Genomic DNA, 23,220 nt, shown 5'->3' with positions numbered 1-23,220 from the left:
GAAGAATATCACAGAATTTTTCTCTTCCAAATATCTAATTCGATGCTAGAGAATTTAAACATTAAAACAAGCACAGTCTAATTTATAGGTCAAGACATGGAGGGATATATGTAATACTGTTTCATCTTACTAATATTATACTATTATATATTTATTATAAGTATTAATGGTATATTAATGCTTTATATATTATAGTTTTATAGGAGTTATATTAAAGTATACAAGAATAGGAAAAAACTAATAAAAACTATGTACATTTAAAAGGAAGATAATCTATCAGATAAAACAATCATCTGAAAGTTACAAGTATGTACAGGAATATTTATTTAAAAAGAAAAAAACAAACAAACATAAAACCGCCACAAAAAAAAAAAACAACAAAAAAACCCCACCGCATGGCTTCCAATTAAAGTCATCCAGCTTTTTTGCATACCATACCATTCCTTTGTGACTTGCTCAAATACCCAGTTTTAATTATTTAGGTTCATGAACATTTTTTGAAGAACGCTGATGAACAAACTATAAGCCATCAATTTACTTAATATGTTAGAAAAAAACAATGAAAAATTAAAATGTGGTTCTGTACAAACTGATATCTCTTGAGCCATAATTCAAATAAATTATTTTAAAAATACATCTTTAAATTGTTAACTAATTTCAGATATGAGAAAATGCAGATATGAGGCAATCTCAAGATTGCATTGGGTGCATCAATCATTCAAAAAATCAGAATTAGAATTCTGCTATTTTTATATACAGAAGTCAAGTCCAGTCTCTTAAGGCATTTTGAAATGTGTTTAATACAATAAAAAAATGCTGTATTCACAGATGGAAGTGCTGAACACAGAAATATCTAGTGGGGTTTTACTAGGGTCATCTCTGCTAAGTCTTCTACTGGGTTTAATTTTTAAAAATGACCTAGATTGTTAAATTTGCTGATAATACAAAATTCACAGGAAAACTGCATACTTAGCAAGTAGTAAGACAAGTTTAAATGAATTCTGATTTTCTCTGTAACTAGGTTGACAAGCAGAAACTAAAATTTAATGTTGACAAATGCAAAGCAATAAAAGCTGAATACAAAAATAATGTACAGGAACATTTTATGAATAGATTTGTACCAAAACAAGAAAGCTGCCCTCATCCCCCAAAAGAAGATAGAAAGATGGTGAATATTCCTTTAAATGTGTCAAAGCAAGATTCAGAAGCAATTTAAAATCCTTTAGAATTGCAGGTTGCAAATTCATCTGGCAAGTGCTTCTTTGAATATTTTGTGAACATTTGTAACATTAAAAATAATATATTTTTCATACTTAATCATTACAGAAAAAGTAAAACTAGTCTAATTTTATAGGTGAGACTTTGAAATAAATCTGAAAAACAAACAAATTGAAAATCCTTAAAGTTTTATGTAAGGGTAAGGAAGTGATTTAGTACACTAAATTGATTAATCAATCAGCCTAAATTCAGAAGAGTTATTTTGAGGTGGAGGAGGGAAAGTACTTTGAATAAGACTTTAAATGATCAACCTAACCTATGAAGGACTGGAAAACAAAAGTCTTCTTCCCAGATTATTTCTTCTCCTCTTTTTGCCAAGAGCAGGGTGAGGGAAATCTCGACTATTGACTGGCCTCTTACTTGTTACCTTTCTTATCAAAGAATAAACTTTACATGGATATTATATGATCTCTTGCTTTCTTTTCAGTATGTTCTTTCTCATTCATGTTAGGCAGGACAGACAAAAACTGGAAAAAAAGGTGGTATTATAAATTTAAAAAAAAAAAAAAAATCAATAAATATCTTTCTGTTGCCTATTAGAAACCTCCAGAATTTCAGGTACAGGGCCCCACCCTCAAGAAATAGATTGCTTGCCAAACCACACATACCTGGTTTAGACAGTTTGCTTAACCTAGCTGTCTGCCATACTGGAAACATCTACTTGGGGATTTAAAGTAATAGTACTTCACAAACAGAATAGCAAGCGATTTCACATACACTGGACATACAATGTTCTTAAGCCTTCATCTTCTGCTCCAGTACTCTTAAAGACTTGTATCACGTCTGTTATACAGATTACAGAACCATCTGGCTGTGGCAGAACCCCCGTTCTGCTGTACCAGGGGAAAAACATGTAATTAACAATGCAGATGAGAAAAATACTTACATAATAAAATACCTGTTTCACCATTTTTCTTTGTAAGACAACAACAAGAAACTGAAATGATTACGTACCTGAAGGTGTTTGTCACTACATGCAGATGAGGGCAGGGAACCCACTTACAGGCATGTGCACAACTGTTCTTCCATACACATGCACAGATACGCACACAATTTCAGGAATGTTCCTGTATTAAATCAACCTGTCTTCTTCACATATCTCATTCTTCTGAACCACTCTTCTTTAGAAAGAACTCTCAACAGGGACTTCATTTCAGTTTTCCTTTAACCATTTAATTTATGGCATTTTAAAATCAAGATAAATTTAAAGAATTAATTATTATGAAATACGTCCTGTTAAGAGAAAGCCACTAAACACTTAAGACCACTGGCTCTATTCCTCAGTCTTCCATTCTATTCTGGTTCCACTCACATTTGTATGGTAATAGCTTCATAAGAAATATTTACCTCCAACACAACAAGTTGCTGAAATTCTATAGCAAACATCATTTTTTATTCTACACTAGCAAGACAGAAAGCAAGCTGTTTCTTGTCAGTGCAAATATGATTGCTTGCATTTTTTCCTTTTTAAACCTATCTTACCCATTTCCATTCTGCTAGCAAACATGTTCCTGATACTTTTCTAAATGTCCACGTACATACGAACAAAGAGAAAATTAATTCAGACACATTCTGAAAAAAAAACCAAAACAACACATCCATCATATGTAACATGGCTACATTTATTTCTCCATTTCAGAAAAACAATGAATCCTAACTGAAGTTAACAAGGCATATAGTTTGTTACATATTATGGGATTCTCTTGGATGAAAGGAGTAACATGAATGTATCATCAGGAACTCTAAAATTGCAACTCTTTTATTCTCAGCACTTTGACCAGGAATCAATACTGTAGTTGAGGGTCATTAAGTCAAAAGTGATCTCAGATGTCATTTTCAACTGAAGATAAGTGCATTAAGATCATTATCTTTTGGCTCCTACTTTAGCAGTTAAACCCCACTCCTGAATACCAAGCACTCTTAAAATAAATATAAAACAAACAAACAAGCAAACAAAAAACGCCACAAAAACAACCCACATACAACTTTTTTTCAGTTGAATTTATGTTACCTCCTTCCCCCTCACCCCCAAAAAAATCAAACTCTACCACTTTCTTCCTTTACAAACAGGTGATTTGTATCAGTAATACTGTGCATTGTGTTAATTCATCTTTACTTTTTTTATTTGGCTACATAAGCATCTTGAAAGATAAGTAACCCATAAAGGAGAGATACATACAGAATCCTGCCACTGTCCCCCTTATTTAAGAGAGATGCTTGTCATTTAAAATTGTTTATTTTGGGGATGACATAACACAAGATTATTTGAGACTGGAAAATTCTTTCAAAACAGAGAATATTTTTAAATTGACAGAGATTTATTATAAAGTGCTGTTTTTCTCAAGCCATTTGATATCTGATTGAAGTCCACTGACTAACAGCGTAAGTCAAATAAATGGCTTACAATTTTCTGAGCTCAATCCATTTAACTGATCACATCACTAAATGGAAGACACCATAGAACTACAGGGTCACAGACCACTACCACAGTTATTCATCTAACGAGGTATCCGAAACACTCCACCAACTCAAAAGTCTTGGAAATCAACAATATGCCTGTGATACAATAGTTTGGTGTCCCCATACTGAAAGATAAACTTTATTTTGAAGAACAATTTCAACGTCATGAAATTAAAAGAAGGAAGTTATTTCCTTACTTTACCACTTGCACTTCAAAGAGGTAAATATATAAAGATTTTAATTCTAAGTTGTTAGGGGAAAGAAAAAACATTGTGTAGATTTCTCTTTCCATGTCTCAGAACAGCTTGGCTTAATTACTTAAATAATACTGGTTTTCATAATTTATAATTCAAACCATATGCCAACCTCAACAGGAAAAAAAATACCAATTTAATCATGCTCTCCAGTTCTCATCATATATTTTTCAAAAGTTATCTTTGAAAACCAGCATAGGAACTCCAAGTTAAACTAAAATCTTAATTAACACCTTAATTCCTATATATAAAGTTAATTGAATCTGTGTTCTTAAACTATGAGCCAATGTTAACTGCTAATTATAAACTAATGGATAAGACTTTAATACTTTTAGTGGGTGAGTGATTTTTCAAATTTCAATAAAACTCTATTCCTTAAACAAGGCAATTTGACAGTAGAAATAAAAAATAAGTAACAGCCATGCTAATAAATACTCTCCAAAGAGAGAGAAATAATGGAGCAAAATAACAACAAAAAAGCTAAACATCACCTTATTCAGCCTAAGCAAAAGTACAGTCTTTGTCTTTTAAGGTGGTGTTCTGAGTTCTATGTAACTTTCACTGAAGTCAACAGGAATTTTTGCTCCAGAATTAAATGTGCTTGAAACTAGAATCTTGGTGCTTTATTACATAGGCATCTCATCTAATTTGAAGATTTCATAGTTATAACAATCTGAGACACAGAAGAGTAAAAAGTTATTTTTAGAGTCTTACTACAGAAGTTACATTTCTTGAATATCAGCCTCACTTCTACAGGTCTACGACATGCTACTACAGGAATGACTATCAGCCTATAGAGAGAATCTGCATCTTAAATTGAATTGCAAACAAACTGAATTGCTGCTACGTGGCTCATGACCATGTAAAAAGAATTCACTCGTAAACAAAGAATGAGTATTTCAGTTAAAATAAGTAGCATTTAACAATGTTTGATGCATTTTGACAGGAAAAACAAACAAACAACAAACAAAAACAAACAAACAAACAAATGTCATTTCTCAATCTCCCTAATCATCATTCCAGCACATTTCTAAGAATCTAATTATAATGCAGAATCACTGAAGGTTTTTCATCAGCAGGACCTGGGACTTAGTACTCATTTCTGCTGAGTAAAAAGCCCAAGGGCTCCTTAGATCGTGCTGATTTCATAGTCTCTATATTTGAAGAGCAGCTGGTGTGCTTTATCACTTAGATCCAGGAGCTGCAAAAACTGGCCTATCCCCACCTACCAGGCTATCAGAAAAATTTTTCACCTTTCTCCTCTAGTTGGATTTCTAGGCAGGAAATTGAGACTACAGGGTGACTCTTTCCTAGTACTTTGAGTTCAGATATTCACATGCACCACTATTTGCAGTGCCCAAACAATAATAGCTAAATGCAGTGAGGACAGAATATGTGGAAGCTTATTTATAAAGCCTCCTCCTATTCACAATAACCTGTTCACAATAACCTTGGCTCTTGCACTTTTGAGATTTTTCAGACTATATATATAACTTCAAAAAATTAAGTCATATTTTATGGCAGTTTTATAATAATTACAGGTTTCCAGTTGCATGGATTACACAGGTCTGACATACAAAACTGAGGTCTCCGATTCCTGTATAATGGTGTTTATTGTACTAGTTCCTCTTTTCAAAGAGAAAATAAATACTAAATAAATCTTGATCTAGATGAACTTCACTGCTGAATGTAACACTAGTTTCAGTACACATGCAGACCACTGAGAATATGCATACACACACATATTACTACGCTACGGTAGCTGAAACACGTATTTACAGATTAAAATACTTTATATTAAAATATTCCTCTTATTGTTCCAGTAGCTTTAAACAAACTGGTAAGTATATGACATTTTAATTTTCCATCATAATCCCAAAAAAATATAAATAGATCAAAAAGTTACATTCAAAATATCAAATTACATTACTGTACAGCATATGGAGAATACTGTCTGTCCTACAGCACTTCAGGCCAAATATGGAACTTCACATAATTTCATAAATTTCTGTAAGAGAATGTATCTACAGTAAACTTTTCCATACTTTTTCTTAAGTAACTACATAATAAGAAAAGCCTTCCTTCTTGAGAAACACAGTCAAATAACTAAGCCTATATTAGTGAGCCAGGCAACAGGATTTGGAGTAATCGGAGATGCTGACAGAAAACAAAACAGTCTGCAATTTACAACATCACTACAACCATACTGTCATCTTCAAACAGTACAAAAAATTACTGCTTTTATTTTTAAAACATTTTGAATGGCTATTTCTGCAGTAAGTAGCAGATTTTGCTGTTTCTGTTTACAGACTTGATGATACATGCATCATATACTCTTGTGAAGATGAGGAAACCACTCGCTCAAACTGTGTAAACTTTGACTAACTAACATTTTCTAGCTGGTGATGAACTTGTATAAAAGAAGCACATAAAGTATTCTTGCTGGCAAGGTATTAACAATGCCAGCTGTTCCCAGGTGTCCTATGATTAACATGGAGGCTATTATCCTGTAACATTCATATTTGCATCTACAATAGTAGCTTATGACCTGAGTATTGCTGGATTTTCTTATTTTATATATCATTTGTGTTTGCCACTGCAACTATTTGATTAATATAACACAGTGAAATTAATTAGATCATACTGCTATATTTAATAATGATGTGTGTGTATGTAGAGCACACATGTTTTAATTACCACTTTTTGAAATCTTTCCAATGATTACATAGTGAGAAGGGGGAAAAGGACTGTGTTACTTGTCAGTCTTTCCTGGGAAGCATATATAAAAATCGTGTTATAAGCTTCTCCAAACAAAAAATAACTACTGATCACCATGAGAACATAAAAATTAAATGAGCAATTAGTACTTAAAATAGTATAAACTTACTGTAAAGGCTTGAATAGTTTCAGTTTGCAATATGCATCACTGGGATTATGGGGATTTCCTCTGTATTTTCACTAATTCTAACACTCTAATCATGAGAATGCTGCTTTCAAACACCATCATGAAGTGAGTAGCAAGGACAATTAAATCTCACTTTACAAGAGCTACTCTAACAATGATACATAGTTGAATTAACACTCCAATTTAGTATTTTGGAGAAAATTATTCTGTTTCTCCATGAATTTACTCATGGTGTGTATTACAATAACTTCCTTTTTCAATGTAGGTTTGGGAATAAGATTTTTTCTGTAGCTACTGCGATATACCAACCATGTTAATTTTTATACATCATCAATCTAGAGTTTAAAACACATTTCAAAATTTGTAAGGGAGGCGGGGGGGAAGCCTGCTAGAACTACCTTATAAAAAAGATGAGACAAAAACTTGATTTCTGATCCCAGAGGGGAGGAAAAAAATTGTATCCTTTCCTTCAGGTTCCTGTCCACTGCCTTCCTTGGGAAATCTTTATTGATGGAAGGCAGAAACTGATACCTGTTAGAAGCAGTTTAACAGCCTAGCAGTGCCACACTCTTCCTGAGTGGATATCTTTGCTTCATAAAACTGCCCAATCTGGTACACCCAGCTACTCCTGTTTTCTTATTTACAACTTAAAATGCACATTAGTTCCTCTGAGGGCTAGTAGAGGGCTATAGGGATTAAAAAAGATGTTCAGGGAAATATAATCCAGTTAACACTTCAGCTACTGTTCCACCAATATCTGAACACATCTGTCACACTATGTGTTTTTTTTCCTGTAACAAGGAATAGACACCTATAAAACTGTTTAAACACCTTGTTTTCAGATTTTACGAGTTCTCATTCCTACAGGGCTTCCCTGGATAAAAATCAAATTATGCTTATATGTTGCCTTTTTCTACTAAGGTATTACAACAGGAATATGTTTTACAAATGGAAAAAAAAAATATGAAAGCCATTTCTGTATAAGGATGTTGAGAGAAAAAGAGTTACACTCACTTTAAATATAGGCTATGAAAAAGGTAATGGACACATACACAATTATTCAACTGGTTTGCTCTTCTCAAAGTTCAAGGGAGGAAAACTCTCTGAATTACTTCCCCATCATTACCAACTTTGAAGGTAAGATAAGCAAACTGAACAAGATAGCATTCACAAATTCTCACCAAGATATGCTTCCTTTTATCTGACTAGTTACAGACAGCTTTAGTCAAATGGTCATCATATTGCAAAGTTTCCACGGGAAAGAGGCATTTTTACCTATATTCTTAGATCAGACCCTCGAAATGTTTCACTCCACTGGGGCCGTCACCATGGAACAGGGCACAGGTTTGCCCCCAGCATTCAGCTGATGATCCCTTGAAGGGGAAACCAATGCAGGTTTTTAAATCAACTCTAGTTTCTCTAGGTCTTTTCCTGACCACCACAGAAGCTTCTGTAGCTTCCATCTTGTAAAGACAGGCAGGAGAATCTCTTTCATGAGAAACCTGATCTCTTTCTATGACCATGTGACCCACCTTCTGGATACGGGGAAGGCTGTGGACGTTGTCTATCTGGACTTTGGTAAGGCCTTTGACACCGTCCCCCACAGCATTCTCCTGGAGAAGCTGGCAAATCGTGGCATAGACACATGTACTCTTCGCTGGGTTAAAAACTGGCTGGATGGCCGTGCCCAGAGAGTTGTGATTAATGGGGTGAAATCCTCTTCACGGCCAGTCACCAGTGGTGTCCCTCAGGGCTCAGTTTTGGGGCCAGTTTTGTTTATTATCTTTACTGATGATCTGGATGAGGGGATTGAGTGCACCCTCAGTACGTTTGCAGATAATACCAAACTAGGTGGGAGTGTTGATCTGCTTGAGGGTAGGAAGGCTCTACAGAGGGACCTGGACAGGCTGGATCGATGGGCCAAGGCCAACTGTATGAGGTTTAATAAGGCCAAGTGCTGGGTCCTGCATTTCGGTCACAACAACCCCAAGCAATGCTACAGTCTTGGGGAAGAGTGGCTGGAAAGCTGCCCAGCAGAAAAGGACCTGGGGGTGCTGGTGGACGGCCAGCTTAACATGAGCCCGCAGTGTGCCCAGGTGGCCAAGAAGGCCAACAGCATTCTGGCTTGTATCAGCAACAGCGTGGCCAGCAGGAGCAGGGAAGGGATCGTGCCTCTGTACTCGGCACTGGTGAGGCCTCACCTCGAGTACTGTGTTCAGTTCTGGGCCCCTCTGTACAAGAGGGACATTGAAGTGCTGGAGCGTGTCCAGAGGAAAGCTACCAGGCTGGTGAGGGGTCTGGAGACCAGGTCATATGGGGAGAGGCTGAGGGAGCTGGGCATGTTTAGTTTGGAGAAGAGGAGGCTGAGGGGAGACCTCACTGCCCTCTACAACTACCTGAAAGGAGGTTGTAGAGAGGTAGGTGTTGGCCTCTTCTCCCAGGTGAATAATGACAGGACCAGAGGAAATGGTCTGAAGTTGTGGCAGGGGAGGTTTAGATTAGATATTAGGAAGAATTACTTTACTGAAAGAGTGGTCAGGCACAGGAACAGCCTGCCCAGGGAGGTGGTTGAGTCACCATTCCTAGAGGTGTTTAAGAAACATCTAGATGTGGCATTTCAGGGCATGCTCTAGTGGCAGAGATTGTAGGTTTTCTGGTTGGACTCGATCTTAAGGGTCCTTTCCAAGCATGAAGATTCTGTGATTCTGTGAGAAAGCGATGAACCTGCGTGATCAACCTTATTTTTTTCCATAGAAAATTCTTCTTTAGCACAGAAGGAATGTATGCTTCTGTCCTCATCATAACCCAAGCAGTACACAAGCAGGTGCTTGTTTCTCTACTCAATCTGTCATTTGCTTCCATAAACAAACCTTCTGTCCAAGTGCATGCAGTATTTGCTGACTCAGACCTTTAGCTTTTTTTAAATCAGCAGCATAACGCTATACTGTTAGACAGCATTATTAAGAACTAACTTCCCAGTACAATATAACAGTTTTCACAACTATACCATTTTCTACTCCCCAGAGAAGTTGTGTAGTCTCCGTCTCTGGAGATATTCAAAACTCGCCTGGATGCGTTTCTGTCCAACCTGCTCTAGGTGAACCTGCTTTGGCAGGGGGGTTGGACTAAATGATCTCCAAAGGTCCCTTCCAACCCCTACCATTCTGTGATTCTGTATTGTGTATAGATGGTGTTCAAGCCACATACTACAAAGAATTATTGCTATTTCTCCCTGACAGAAAAATTCAAAGGTACTAACAGAAAGTGTTGTATAAGGAGAAGATGAAGGTGATACTGTACTTTGCAGTAACTTAAAATGTCCATTTAGCAATTCAGAATTAATACAACAGACATGATGAGACAGTACAACCACTAGATGTTCCCAACATGTGTGCGAATGACCCCTCTCCCCTTGACCTCCCAATAAAACTCAAAAAACCACTGCATTGCACCAGAAAATAAGAAGCATAACTCAAGTTCTGCAACCAGTAACACAATACTTGCTGTGCAAAGAAACTTTGGTGAAATAACCTCAGATCATTGTTACCGTTATTTTAGCCATTATCACGTAACAATTCGTTTGAAATTAACATATCTGCTTATGTGAGAACTGATTTTAAAAATAATATTTTTAGTTAATGTGATTTAGCTGCTACAAATAAACAGAAAAGTCGCTCTGAACCTTGTTCTGCAAGGTGGCCTCCAGATCTTAGTTCCCTCCTAACACTCCTAAAAACACAACTTAATAGCAAAGCAGACAAAAAAAAGGAGGATTACATTGTTCACCCTGTTCTGCTATTTTCTCCTTCAGTTGAGCAAGAAAAAAAAAAATCTACTTCCTCTGAACTTTACAATGTGGTCTCACTCTCACTCAATCATAAGGCACCACCATAATTACTAGTCATCCAATTTATTAACCCCCCAAGTTCCATCTTGATCACAACTTTTGTATGATTCAGACATAAATGAAAGCAAATGATACTGTACTACTTTTAGTGATACAGAGTGAAATTAAGTTAAGAAAATATCAAGTTGGTGTAATTTATTTCAGTTTTGTTTTGTTTCCTCAAGTTAGTAGAACGTGGACAGCCACTGAAACACCATAAATAGATGTTACAGTTTGCATGAGCTGGGATATCATCCTATGGGGATGGAATATTGCTTAGAGCCATATATATTAATACAATTAGATTAAATGATATAGACTAAGGTTTTCTTGGATCCTTTTTTATGCTCTATTCTTTGTAATGATTAGGATAACTTTTGAAGATCACTTCATGTCCTGTTTATGGAAAATGTGTCTGGCTCAAAAACAAGACCTATTCTCTTGCCTTTCTAAAACCTTGATAGATAGGTTACAGAGAGCAACCTCCATCTGCAAAAGCAGTCTCTCATACATGCTATTCCCAATACCTCTTATTAAGCACAAAACTTAGAATGTATTTTGCAACAATCATTTAATGAACATAATATCCAAATAACTTCCATAAATGCATATTCAGGTGTCTCAAACTTTTGGTCCAAAACAAATGATGTTGAAAGTTAAATCCAAATAGAATTACAATAAAATTTAGCATATCAGCTCTGCTTATACTCCAAAATCAATATCCCTGACCTCAGAAGAAAATATTACTGCCAGTGATCTTTACTGGTTGCATAATGGTCAAGATGTCAATAATATAAAAACAGAAAACGCACTTCACCTCAGCACAATTATATTACACAGATCCCTAGGTCCATCTTTCCTTTCCAAGAAACAGAAAAAGGTGACCTACCAAAGCAGCAAATAAGAAAAAGGCAGTGTGACATTACACAGTTCATCACTTTTGCAGTGCCCCTGTGCCTTGTCTCAGAGGCACAAGCATGGTATCAGAGCAGGAAAGCACACAAGTTGGTACTGCGAATGGTGTATAGTTAGTAGCATAAGCTTTTGGACTCCATCAATCTGTGTATCATCTATGAAAAGGGGAAAAAATGAAAACAAAACCAACAAAAAACAACAGATAAGCTTGTTTCAGAATATGAAGACAGGGATGATGTCACTACCAACACACACAGATGCATACATGCATGATAGGATTTCTAGGATGTCTCCAAAATGCAATTAATTTAATTATGCTGATAGTTAAGCACAAGTTTTGATTAAGGGAGCTCTCTCTGTTAGCTTCAGATATAATTAGCATAACATGAAAAAATGCTTGCCTCTAGGAAAGGCAAAGTTCTAGATACAAAATTGGAATACAGACATGCACAATTCATAATCCTAAACACAGATAAATTTGCAATTGTGTATGTTCTTGATTTTCTGAAATACCTGTATGGGACTGGCAGATATGGTACAAGAGAGCAGTAGCCTGGGGCTGAGCAGGTACCTCAGGGCATCTAAAAAGCCATGAGCCACCTATGGTTAGGCAATTAAATCTCATCCCCAGTGATTAAAGAAAGCGTCATCTGACTTGACACTGCACCAGGGACCTGAATAATGGGGCTCCTTTCATTGCTGTAGATTCCTTCCATTCCCATTACTTACCCATTTTCTGTCCTCACTTCCTTTCCTTCCTCCTCATATATCTTCTAACAATCCCTTTTTTTTTTAAATATACAATGGAACACACATTGCAATTTTTTTTTAACAAAACCATGTTTAAGTAATCAAGAAGTGTTGAAATAAATGTCACAATTCATGCCTTTTTTAATTTGTTCAGCACTGATGATTAATAAAATCAACAGAACACTGAACAGAGAAGAATATATATGGGCTTCCTTATCCCTCCCCATCAAGTTCGCAAGCCAATCAACACCAGTCAGAATAGAAGGGGCAGGGAGACAAAAATGTCAGCTGTACAACTGCACTTCAGCGTTGCCTGAAGATATCAACACACCTAACTCACCTCAACATTCATTAATGTCTACTTTATTCATTACATGACTCGAGCAGAATACTGTCAGTTAGCTCTTCATCTCTCACCCTACATTAGGAAATATATGATATTTACATAAGCTGGAGTGCTCTCTTTCTCATTTTTACGAGTTCTAGGAAAAATAAAGTGAGGAAGTTAAGGACACCATCCTACTTAAAACTGAGTTCTCACTCAAGGAGAAAGGGTCACTATCCTCAGGATCGGTGAGAAGGAACAGAAATAGGAGTTACCAGCTAATTTCAAAATAATCAGACATTTTAACCATGTGACAGCCCTCTGCAGAGGAAGGCTATGAAAAAAGGGAAGACAGGGAAAGTCTGGCCTCCATGCTGAGAAAAAAAGAAAAAGATGATTCTGAGCACAAATACATTTGGATACTTTCTAATTTATGATCCTATATAGAGTATGACAATGGGAACATCCAGGACTTCATTTCCACACCTAAAGAAACCTCTGAAAACCTACAGCTGATGAGGAAAAACAGGTGCTGCAACACAACTTACTACTGTTGTGCCAAATACAATAATCATTTTTCCCTAATAAACCTAGAATAGAAAATAAAGAACTTGGGCGGGGGGGGGGAGGTCTCAAACGAAAGAGATTTTAAAGTAGGAGCAATCAAGCATTCTGATTAGGTTGGCAGAGCACCACAATGTGTATGGAAACTCATCAGGAAATTATTCAATTCTATAAAAATTTTTATTACAGCGTGTGCAGAAAAAAACGCACTTCCTGACCATTTCATTGCACCCAATGGCCTCCAGTAGCTAACATGACTTTTGCACTACTTTGCATCCTTTCACATACTTCCATTAGAATTGAAAATCTAAAAATTGAAAACAAGCTGCACAGAAAGCCCATTGCGCTTTGTTCTAAAAATGCAGAAGAAAACAATTTGACCCTGCTTTCAAATTATTTCTTGGTTCTTCCAAGTAACATCCATTGTATGCTGCTGACCGAATTCTCACTGAATAAATTAATTTTGCTGAAGACATCATGGATATAGGGAACATGGTTAACAGTATCTGGTTACCCACGTTTGGTGACCTACATACCTTTTGGCTGCTCTTGAAGCTTTGCAGTCCATTGTACACTTCCTAGCTGAGGCTTTTGACAAAAGAATCTCCAGCCTCACTAACTGATCTTAGCTTCACGGCATTGTCAGAGGACACTGGGTTTACAGTGAAAAAGAGGAGTCAAATCAACCATGTGGCCCATTTCAAAGCCTATGCTCTGCAAAAACAGCCAAATGCATTTGTGCAGGTTTTCAAGTCTAGCTGCCCAGCATTCTTAAAAAAATAAAACAAAATAAAAAATAAAAGGAAGATTAAGACTTAAGTTGTATGAAAAAGTCATTAGTATATCTTTTATTCATATGGAGAAAGGACAACTTTGCAGAATAATTGTGCTTAAAACTGAAGAAGTGTCTAAATTATCCAAAGGAGAACAGAGGTTATCTCTATATTAATACATCAGTTCTTTTTTTATTATTTTTTTTAAAGTACTCCAGTTGGTATGTTAATGATGCCAGCCCAAATCTACTAATGTCAAATTGGAAATTAATGTCACACTTCGCTGGGCAGACTTCCGTTTGTGAAGGAATACAACTTTTATTAGGATTAATACAACTTTTCATTAGGAATATTTCTATGAACAGTAGGCACACAAATCGTATTACAGGTTATGTGCAATATATTATTTGAAATTCACTTTTATTTTTACCCACACCTATGGATTTGCAGAGGATTACAGAAGTATAAAAAAAGTTAACTAAACTTCCCCTTAAAGAGAAATGTTTGTATATTCTTCAAATACTTCTAGGAATGTATGTAGGATATTTCAGTAATAATGATTTAATGTTGATCAAGCCTCTCCTAGCACATTCCTCCCACTACATGAAATTTACAGGTCTCAAAACTGGTTTCAAGTCTGACTTCTTACAGTATGAACTCTAATATCCTAGCTATACTGACAGTTAAGGAGTTGGTTCATACTGTTAATGCATGATAACATTCTTCTGTTAAGATGAAAGCCCCAAAAAACCACATACCTCCTTAAGAAAAACATAAATGAAGAAAAGTATCAACTAATTTCATGATACTGCTATGACTTCTGATGAAGACAGCACTCTTTATGGTTTTCTGGCTCTCTGAAGAAGTCTGAGGATGCTATCTGGCAATGTCATGGTTGCAGTAAGAAAAGGAAAGCAACTCATGCAGACATGGATGGCTCATATGGATTCTCCTCTTTGAACCCTTTCCACTGAGAACCGATGTTGCTATTGAGCTTTGCCGAGCACTACATTACAGAACATGCCTTTCAATGTAAAAGACAATCTTTCAAGATTGAGTCAATGCACTATCCTGAAGGATTTCTTCTGTCATTTTTAAACTCGTGTGGTGGATACATTTATGTCCTTCTACCCAAATGGACAGAAATTCAGAGATCATTTTGATTTATGTTTTGTTATTGCCAGCAATTCTGTAACCACCCAAGTAAGAGTTACATCATTGCTCTCCCTTGTACTTATGTGCAGGTATTGAAATTATGTTGTGCTTCCTCAGAAGTTGAACACAAAACCAGACTTTAAGGTTAAAATGAAGTCTTCAGTTGGATTTAAAAATGGTACTGTAAATGTTCTTATTTAACTCCTGTTTGTGAAAAAAAAAAATCTTCAAACTTTAAATTAATACAATATGTTAGATCTAGTCACAATGTAGAGGACTACTTTTTTTGCTAAAGACGGAATAAAACACTTTTTGGCTGAAAGAGTAAGGAGAGTGAGGAAAATACAGAGCTGAACATGAACTACTTTAGATATTGTCCTAAATTGTACAGGGCCTGCTGAGACTGTAGCGCCACAAGGAAGGATACATTTTAAGAGCGTAGAGGAGGGAGAGAAGGAGGGAGAGAGAATGTGTCTAAGCTAGAGCAAAGTCACTTTTGCCTGACATACTCCCACATTGACTGTTAAACTGCTGCATGAGAACCTAAAAATCACTTTACTTCCAGACTAGAGTAGATGCAATTGTTCTTATGCAGTTACTTCTGCTGCAGTAACCTTAGGAATTACAGCTCCTGAAAGACTGACTGGTGTACACTTCCAACCTGCTGCCACCAGAGGACCTTTATTCAGGTTGCTCACCTTAAATCAATCATCATAAAGCAATTGTTCTGTCACCTGTGAGAAGCTCACCAGCCGGGAGGTTTCTCGAGCACTCTGGAAATATGAGTTTACCTTACCCACACAGTTTCAGTAACAACTAGGACTCCTAAATAGTCCCTCATCCCATCCAAACATGAGTCCTCATGTTTACAGACTAGGCAATCACCCTTGCTGAAACATTTTCCTCTCCAACTCATCTTTCCACTGAGAACAGAAAGCATACGCGTTGAACATTTCACTGCTGGGCAGGGTTATACATACTTTGCAAATGAGCTAGGTAATTTAAAACCAAATAAAAAACCACAGCTTGGAGAAAGAGTAATATCTTGACAGCTATTGTGCACTAAAATGTCCACCTTACCTTTTGAAAAGATATCCTGAAACACACTGAAGAATTTAGCTTTTCACAACACAATGAGACTTAAGCATGGGACTGACTACCATAGAGAACGTGTTTCTAGACCCAGTGTTTACAGAATGCAGAGGACTGGGCCTGTAACACCTATCTATCTTTTTTTAACTGGTAAGTACGTAAGCTCATGCGGCTTATAGCTGGAACAAATTCCACACAGCAGTCTTAGGAAAAATCATCAGACTATTGAGAGCCTTCTTCATATTGCAAACATACACATCAAGAAAACTCTTTCTCCAAATACATTTCTTAACCCTTAATTTTACATTTCAGTACAATTTAAGTGCATAATCTGGAAAGCGCAAAAGTGTTGCAAACAACTTTTAAGGCATTTAAAAGCATGCTTGTATTCAACATAAATTTAAAACATAATTAGCATTTTGATAAATTTTACAGTACTGCTGACAGAAATTTTATAAAATTGATTTTATAAGCCAGATGTTGCATTCTTCACTCAGTTAAAATCTTATTCAACTAGATCTTAAGCTTATGCATTGACAAAAAAGTCCACTTTTTAGAAGTAGTTACAAAGTTGACAGTAAAAAAATACAGAATGTAAAAAAAATGAAATTTCTTGCACAATAGTTTTGACTTAATAAAGCATATGTAATAGAACAGAAATACAAGAGAAATAGGACCGTTTCTGCAACTATTGACAACAAATGAAAATAGATGCGCAATTCAATCCTCATATTGACCATAAAAGCAGCAATTTCTCTGCAATTTTCCATTTATTGCTAGCTTTTATGTTATTGTTTTATACTGAATCTTATTAAAGAAGCTACTAGAACAGATAAACAGAAAATCAGACAGCATCTAATAGCATTAAGAATGCTAAAAAACCCTCCTATTATGTGTTCTTTTTGCCTAATCTTGTGTGCACATTTCCTTCTCTTGGTCTTTATTATTAAGTACATTTAATTCTTGTTTGAGAATTAATTCATCCATGCCTACTGCCTATTTCCTATTGGAATTTTAAATCCATCTGTTTGCTACTAAACATTTTTCATCACAACCAAATATGTCCAAAAAACTATAAACCAAATGCACTCCTTGTCAATACTTTGTGACGCTATTGTCATCATTCTGCTATTACTGTGACATAAACCCCCTTGTTAACTTTATCTGAGTTTCTCTTAGGATTATAGATACAAAACTGCAAGGTGCAAGGTCTAGAAGAAGGAGGGATAACACAAAATCTCTTTAAGAAACTTCTGGTACTAATGACCTTATAACATATGTGCAGCAAAAGACTCCAAAACCACATACCACATAAACAGTCATTCTGCAGCACAGATACTTTTGAATGTGAGATATTTCTATAGCCTTTCTTTTCTTTTTTTTTTTTTTTCTTTCTTTCTTTCTTTCTTTCTTTCTTCTTTTTTAAAGAATGCCCTGAATGTTTCCTTCTCCCCGGCTGGTTTCCCTAGAATCCCTGTAGCTACTAATGAAGGAAAAAAAAATACTTTTCTTAAATACAGATATCAAAATCCAAACCTAAATTACAGATCATCTGCATAAATGCCACTGTTAAATTTATAATTGCAGCCAAGAATATTTGCTGCTTACAAGGTCTTAGAAGCGATACTAAATCAATTAAGGTTACTCTAAATATGTGGGATTCAGGTACCAATCTGTTTTCACACTGAACAAGCTTTGGACTGATGAAAAGAATCAGTAACCTTTCACAAAATGCTGAACTGGCCTGTTTTCCAATTTAGCCAATGATAGTTCCTCCAACTTGTTATTGTACTTGAAACCTGTAGAATTAGCCTCCATACACACTGAAGTTATTAATGCTATATAAATTGTTTTAAAATAAGACACACAAACCAAGCTGATTAAAACATCTGAGTATTATTTTATATTTATAATACCCACCATTTCAAAATAGTTTGTGTTATCAAGCATCATGTTTGTTTGTGTACTGTCAGTTTCTTCAGTAAAGCCACATGTAATAAAAAATGAACAGTCTGTCATGATTTTTCCATCACAGTTTATGACCACAAAGTTTGATAGTGCATTGGTATACTAAGTGATTAATATTAATATAGATAATGCTATTTGACTTCATCTGCTGCAAACTAATACAGGTATGCAGGATTTTATTAGTAAGAATTCCTACAATAAGCACATGTTAGAGGAATTAATCATTCATTCCCTGCAGACTGCTTATATATTTCATCAGGCTGTTATCTGATCTCAATAACAAGAACAATTGCATAATAAAACACATTACTGCTGACACATGCAACTTTATTCTATCAACTTTATATCTTTACAGCAAGAGGTCTTTTTTAAGTCCTCCGTTGTTTCTTCTGAATTAGATTGACCTGATTTGACATTTTCCTATATCAACAATTACGATCAAGATTGTACATACATATATGATCAAATACAATCTGTATCAAACTTAATTGCCAGGATTTGACTCAGGTCATTTCCCACAGTAGCAAACAGTAATTACAGCAAAAGTGGAGTATGTGTCAAGTCATTTTTCATACAGATACTGAAGTATTGTCAGGAGATATGCTAGATTTAAAGAAAATCCAAAAGACAAATAAGGAACAGTGTGCTGCAAACTAATAAAGCTATTAAGTATGCTGTGATTCAACCTAAACTAAACATAGTTCCTATGTGATTAGTTAAATGTATTTTAATCTTTTTCCTTTTATTGTAAAAATAGTGACTTTGTTAGGCATTCAACACTGCATGCTGCATGTTTGGGATCACCTAGCAGAATAGAAAGCTTAACCTAATAAACTTCTCTGTATGCAGTCTCAAAACAGTTCATGCAAATTATCTGGATATATTATTTTAATGCTCTGCCCGCAGGGACTACAAGACAGCAAGGAGCCATGTCAAATGTTACCTACTTAAAAAAAAAAAAGGGGGGGAGGGAAGCTTTGTTTTTAACTGAAAGATAAATTCATAGTACTAAAACAATAACAGTAGGACTCCTTACTAAGCCAGCAGATGTGTTATCCTTTTATTTCAAGTCCAGAAGTTCAGTGGCTATTTTTTCTGTCATAAATGTTACTGTAAATTACCCAAGGAGTACTGTGATGCAATATGAAAGTCACCCTGATTCACTACCTCAGAACTTGTAGCCTATGCTTTGTAATTATTCCTAGCTTTAAGATTATGAATACCTGAAAGCAACTCTGAATGTCATCCTTCTGCTACTGCAGATTCAGCCTTTCCTGCTTGTGTCACATTAATTTCCTAAATAAATTTTGTGTAATTACCTTTACTGTTGTGACATAAACTAATTTCTTTACTTCACAAAGAAAAGCAATTAATTTGACCCTAAAAAACTTTCACTCCTGGCAACATTTATTAGTTGTGATTGATTGTGAATTACAACTGAAAATGCATCATTAATTTCACATTGAGATGCTTAATAATATGCACTTGTAAATGCATGTTTAACGGCTTCTAACGACAAGTTAATTCTGATTCGATGAACAGTAAAAACACAATACATAAGAGATTTGAGTTGTATAGTTTATTTACAGTACCCATTTATTATTCTCAATATGTACTGTAAAATAACCCAAATTTGTCAAGAATTTGTAAAGTAAGTTTATTTTATTCAAATCCACATTGTCCCTACAACAGATACAATAACACATGAATTTAAATCCAACTCCATTTGGCAGGAATAGAGAAAAAATGCTGAAATACTATTGATTCCTTCCAGTACATTCAAAATACCTGACTCAACTATATTTCTACTGACATAACACAACGGTTTTATTTAGATATTAGCAAACATGAGCAAATATTTTAATTGACATACTTTTCATCCTTATTTCTCCCCTCAACCTAAGAAACAGTTAACCCTTAACTACTATTACTAGCTGTTTCCCCTACCAGAGATGCAGCAAATGTCAATAATGGGTCCACTGTCCCAAGAGAAATAACGTCTGCAAAAGTTCTCCTCCCAAGATGCAGATATATTTAGTGCTAAGCACCTAACAGCAGACTTCTCATGACATACCTTTATTTGATCTTTGTACCTTCTGTCAACTCTACAGCTCTGCCAGCAAACCTCAATCCTACTGTTCATGAAGCCCTTTTAAAGGAGTTCATCTTTTTGTTTCCCCTAGGTCTTTTGCACCTATTTAAAAAAGTGACATCAGTACTTCTGAATATGTCCCATAAAAGCACTTAGAAAGCAAAGCTGTTGTCTGGAACTGTCATCCTCATCATAAGAAAAAAATTCACAAGCGTTTTGTACATATAAAACTTCATGAAAAATCTAACAACTTCAGAGGTGTGGACTAAAAATGCTTACAGCTGAACGCAGACAAAAACACCCTTAGCATCTATAATCTGTGAATATTTTACATTAAACTGAATGCCCTGTCACCTGGCATTACTTTGCAGGTCACACCGTGCTGTAAGACCCCTCCTGAGAGAGCGTTTCTTTGTTCAGATTTTGTCTGTAATCTACCACATACCTATACTCGGACTAAGGTAGACGTTGCACAATACTTGACACACTCGGTTTCTTTACACAAGTATTCACCTGCAATTTTCTTACCTCATAAAAGATGAGCAAACGATTTTACACACTTTTCCCACTGAAAACAGTTCAAGTTACCATAGACAACTTCCACTCTGACCAGAACAGCGTGACTTAAAAGCAGAAATACACACACACACACATTTATATAGAGAGAAATACAGATATGTGTGTGTGCGTGCGTGTGTGTGTATGTGTGTCTACATGTTAATAAAAGGTTTGGAAGAGCAGGAGAACACAGGGACAGAAACCAGCATAGAGTACTTACTAATGCTGCCCGCTCGGACCTCTTTGGAAACCTGAATGAGTCTCGGCTTTCCCCTCCTGCCGGTCAGGCGCCGCGTTGTGCCCCTAGTCCACACAGGCCCAGAAGGAACTGCAAAGAGAGAGAAGCACATGCCACATCAGGCACTTCTGTTTTGGTGGGATCCAGCGCCGCCGTCGCTAGGTCCTTAGGGGTATCCCTGCTTTCAGAGCAGACTCCTGCAAAAGAGTCATCCCTCCAAAGATTTTTTTATTTTTTTTTAACCAGGGATTAACAAAAAAAAAAAAAAACCACAACGGACCTCCCGAGGCTCCTGCACCCTAAAATTTTCCGGGGGGGGATTTCGGGGGGGGCTAATGGGGAGGGGAGAGGAAAGGTACCTGCAACTCTCTCCGACGAGGCCGGCAGAGAGAGAGAGGGAGGGAGGGAAAGAGCGAGGAGAGGGAGGAGAGAGGGAGCGAGCGAGGGGTGGGGAGGATGGATGGGGGGGGGGGGCGTGTGCGTGTGTGTGGTGTGTGCGCGCCCGCGGGCGGTGCTGGGGGGGGCAGTTCTCGCCGGGGTCGCGGTGGACGCCCGCTCTCTCTGCCAGGCACTGGCGGCTGCAAGCGGCCGGCCCCGGGGGGGGGGCGCGCTCCCCGCCGGGCCCCGTGCAGCCCCCCTTCCCCCGTCCCTCGTCGCCGCCGCCGCTCAACCCGCTCACCTGCATTTCCTTAACGAGCCACTTGATGGCTGGCAGCAGCGGCGGCGCCCCCCCCCGCCATCCCTCCCTCCCTCCCCCCCCCGGCCCCGCCGCAACTTTGCCGGCCGAGGAGGCACGCCGCCCCCGCGGGGCTTGGGGATGGGGAGGTGGCGACCGCAGAGTGCCGCTCTGGGCGGGGACCGCGCCAGCAGCTGCTCGTGGAACTTTCCTCCCGGCCGTGGGTGATGGGGGCTGGGGAAAAAGCGCGGGGGGCGAGCGGGGCTGGGGGGCTGCACCGGGCCCCCGTGTGCGCGCCGCGGCCGCGCAGTGAGGCCGGTAGCGGGGCGCGCTCCGCCGCCCGCCTACCCCCGGCGCTGCCTCCTCCCACCGCGCTCCCCGGCGTGTGCGAAAGGAGCGAGTGAGCTCCGCGCTATTAATAATAATAAGCCCTATCCCCACCTTCCTCCTCTCCCTGGGAAAACAATTAATAATGCATTAAAATAATGCACCTTTAAAGCCACCGGCTGGCAATAATAAAATAATAATAATATTATCACCACTTAAGAGAGCGCTGCTATGGATGTGGTGGCGAGGCACGTTTTCCTATCATTCACACCCAAGTGCGAGCACAAATTCTGCCTCTGGTGTTCCTAAATCCCTTTCCCCTACCAGAGCAACTATCATTATCACCATCAAAGTGAAAGTCTCTCCCAAGCTGAGTGGAGACGCTGAGTCCCCGGGTGGCTGCTGTGGCTGGGCTGCAAGGAGGGCACCCCCCCTTCCGCTCGCCCCAAACCAATCTCATCGCTTCTCCTCCTCTTTTGCTTATACCGGTGGGTTAAGCATTGCGTTTGGCCCTTTTAGTGTTTTCCCTTCCGTTCCTCCCCTGACGATAGTTTGTGTATTTTAAATAAAGATTTCATTCTGCCAACCCGCAGGAAGCTTTTAACAAGATGCAGCTGAGCGTGTCGATATCTTATATCTTTTTACTGCTGCTCCGGCGGGTACATCAACTCCAAACTCATTTCTTTTCTTCTCCGCCTGATACTGTAGCATCTCAGAGACGGCAGCGGCGGCGGCAGCCGAGCGCTGCTCCCGGGGGGCGCTTTTACTTTGCCCTCAAAGTATCTCCCAGCAATGAGAGCCGCCGGAGCACACCCCCCCACACACACACACACACACCCTCTTCTCCACAGCAAAATGCTGGGGTGATTGCTGTAAAATTTCCAGTTCCACTGGTAACACTACACAGTGTTAAAGCAGACGGGGTGGGGGATGGGGATTTTCTTTTTGTTTAGAATACAGTTTTGTGCGTGCGCTATTTTTAATTAAGATTTTTCCAGAAATAG

General features: G+C 37.7%; 1 protein-coding gene across 47 annotated transcripts in view; it reads right to left on the bottom strand.

The window, feature by feature from the left end:
- The window catches only part of PTPRD (protein tyrosine phosphatase receptor type D), a 1,281,778-nt gene extending 1,259,192 nt beyond the window's left edge, over positions 1-22,586 (bottom strand). For 36 of the 47 annotated variants that reach the window (XM_063321203.1, XM_063321195.1, XM_063321194.1 and 33 more), the window contains exons 1-2: positions 21,573-21,882; positions 21,196-21,303 (exon numbers count right to left, since the gene is read on the bottom strand). The gene's annotated coding sequence lies outside the window, so the exon portion shown is untranslated. The other 11 variants (XM_063321241.1, XM_063321242.1, XM_063321239.1 and 8 more) reach the window with 5 other exon arrangements.
- Between the last annotated feature and the right edge of the window lie 634 nt (positions 22,587-23,220).

The sequence above is a fragment of the Chroicocephalus ridibundus genome, chromosome Z (assembly GCF_963924245.1).
Source record: "Chroicocephalus ridibundus chromosome Z, bChrRid1.1, whole genome shotgun sequence".
Classification (NCBI taxonomy): Eukaryota; Metazoa; Chordata; class Aves; order Charadriiformes; family Laridae; genus Chroicocephalus; species Chroicocephalus ridibundus.
Note: the sequence above shows the minus strand (reverse complement) of the source record. Positions and strands in the feature narration are given on the sequence as shown.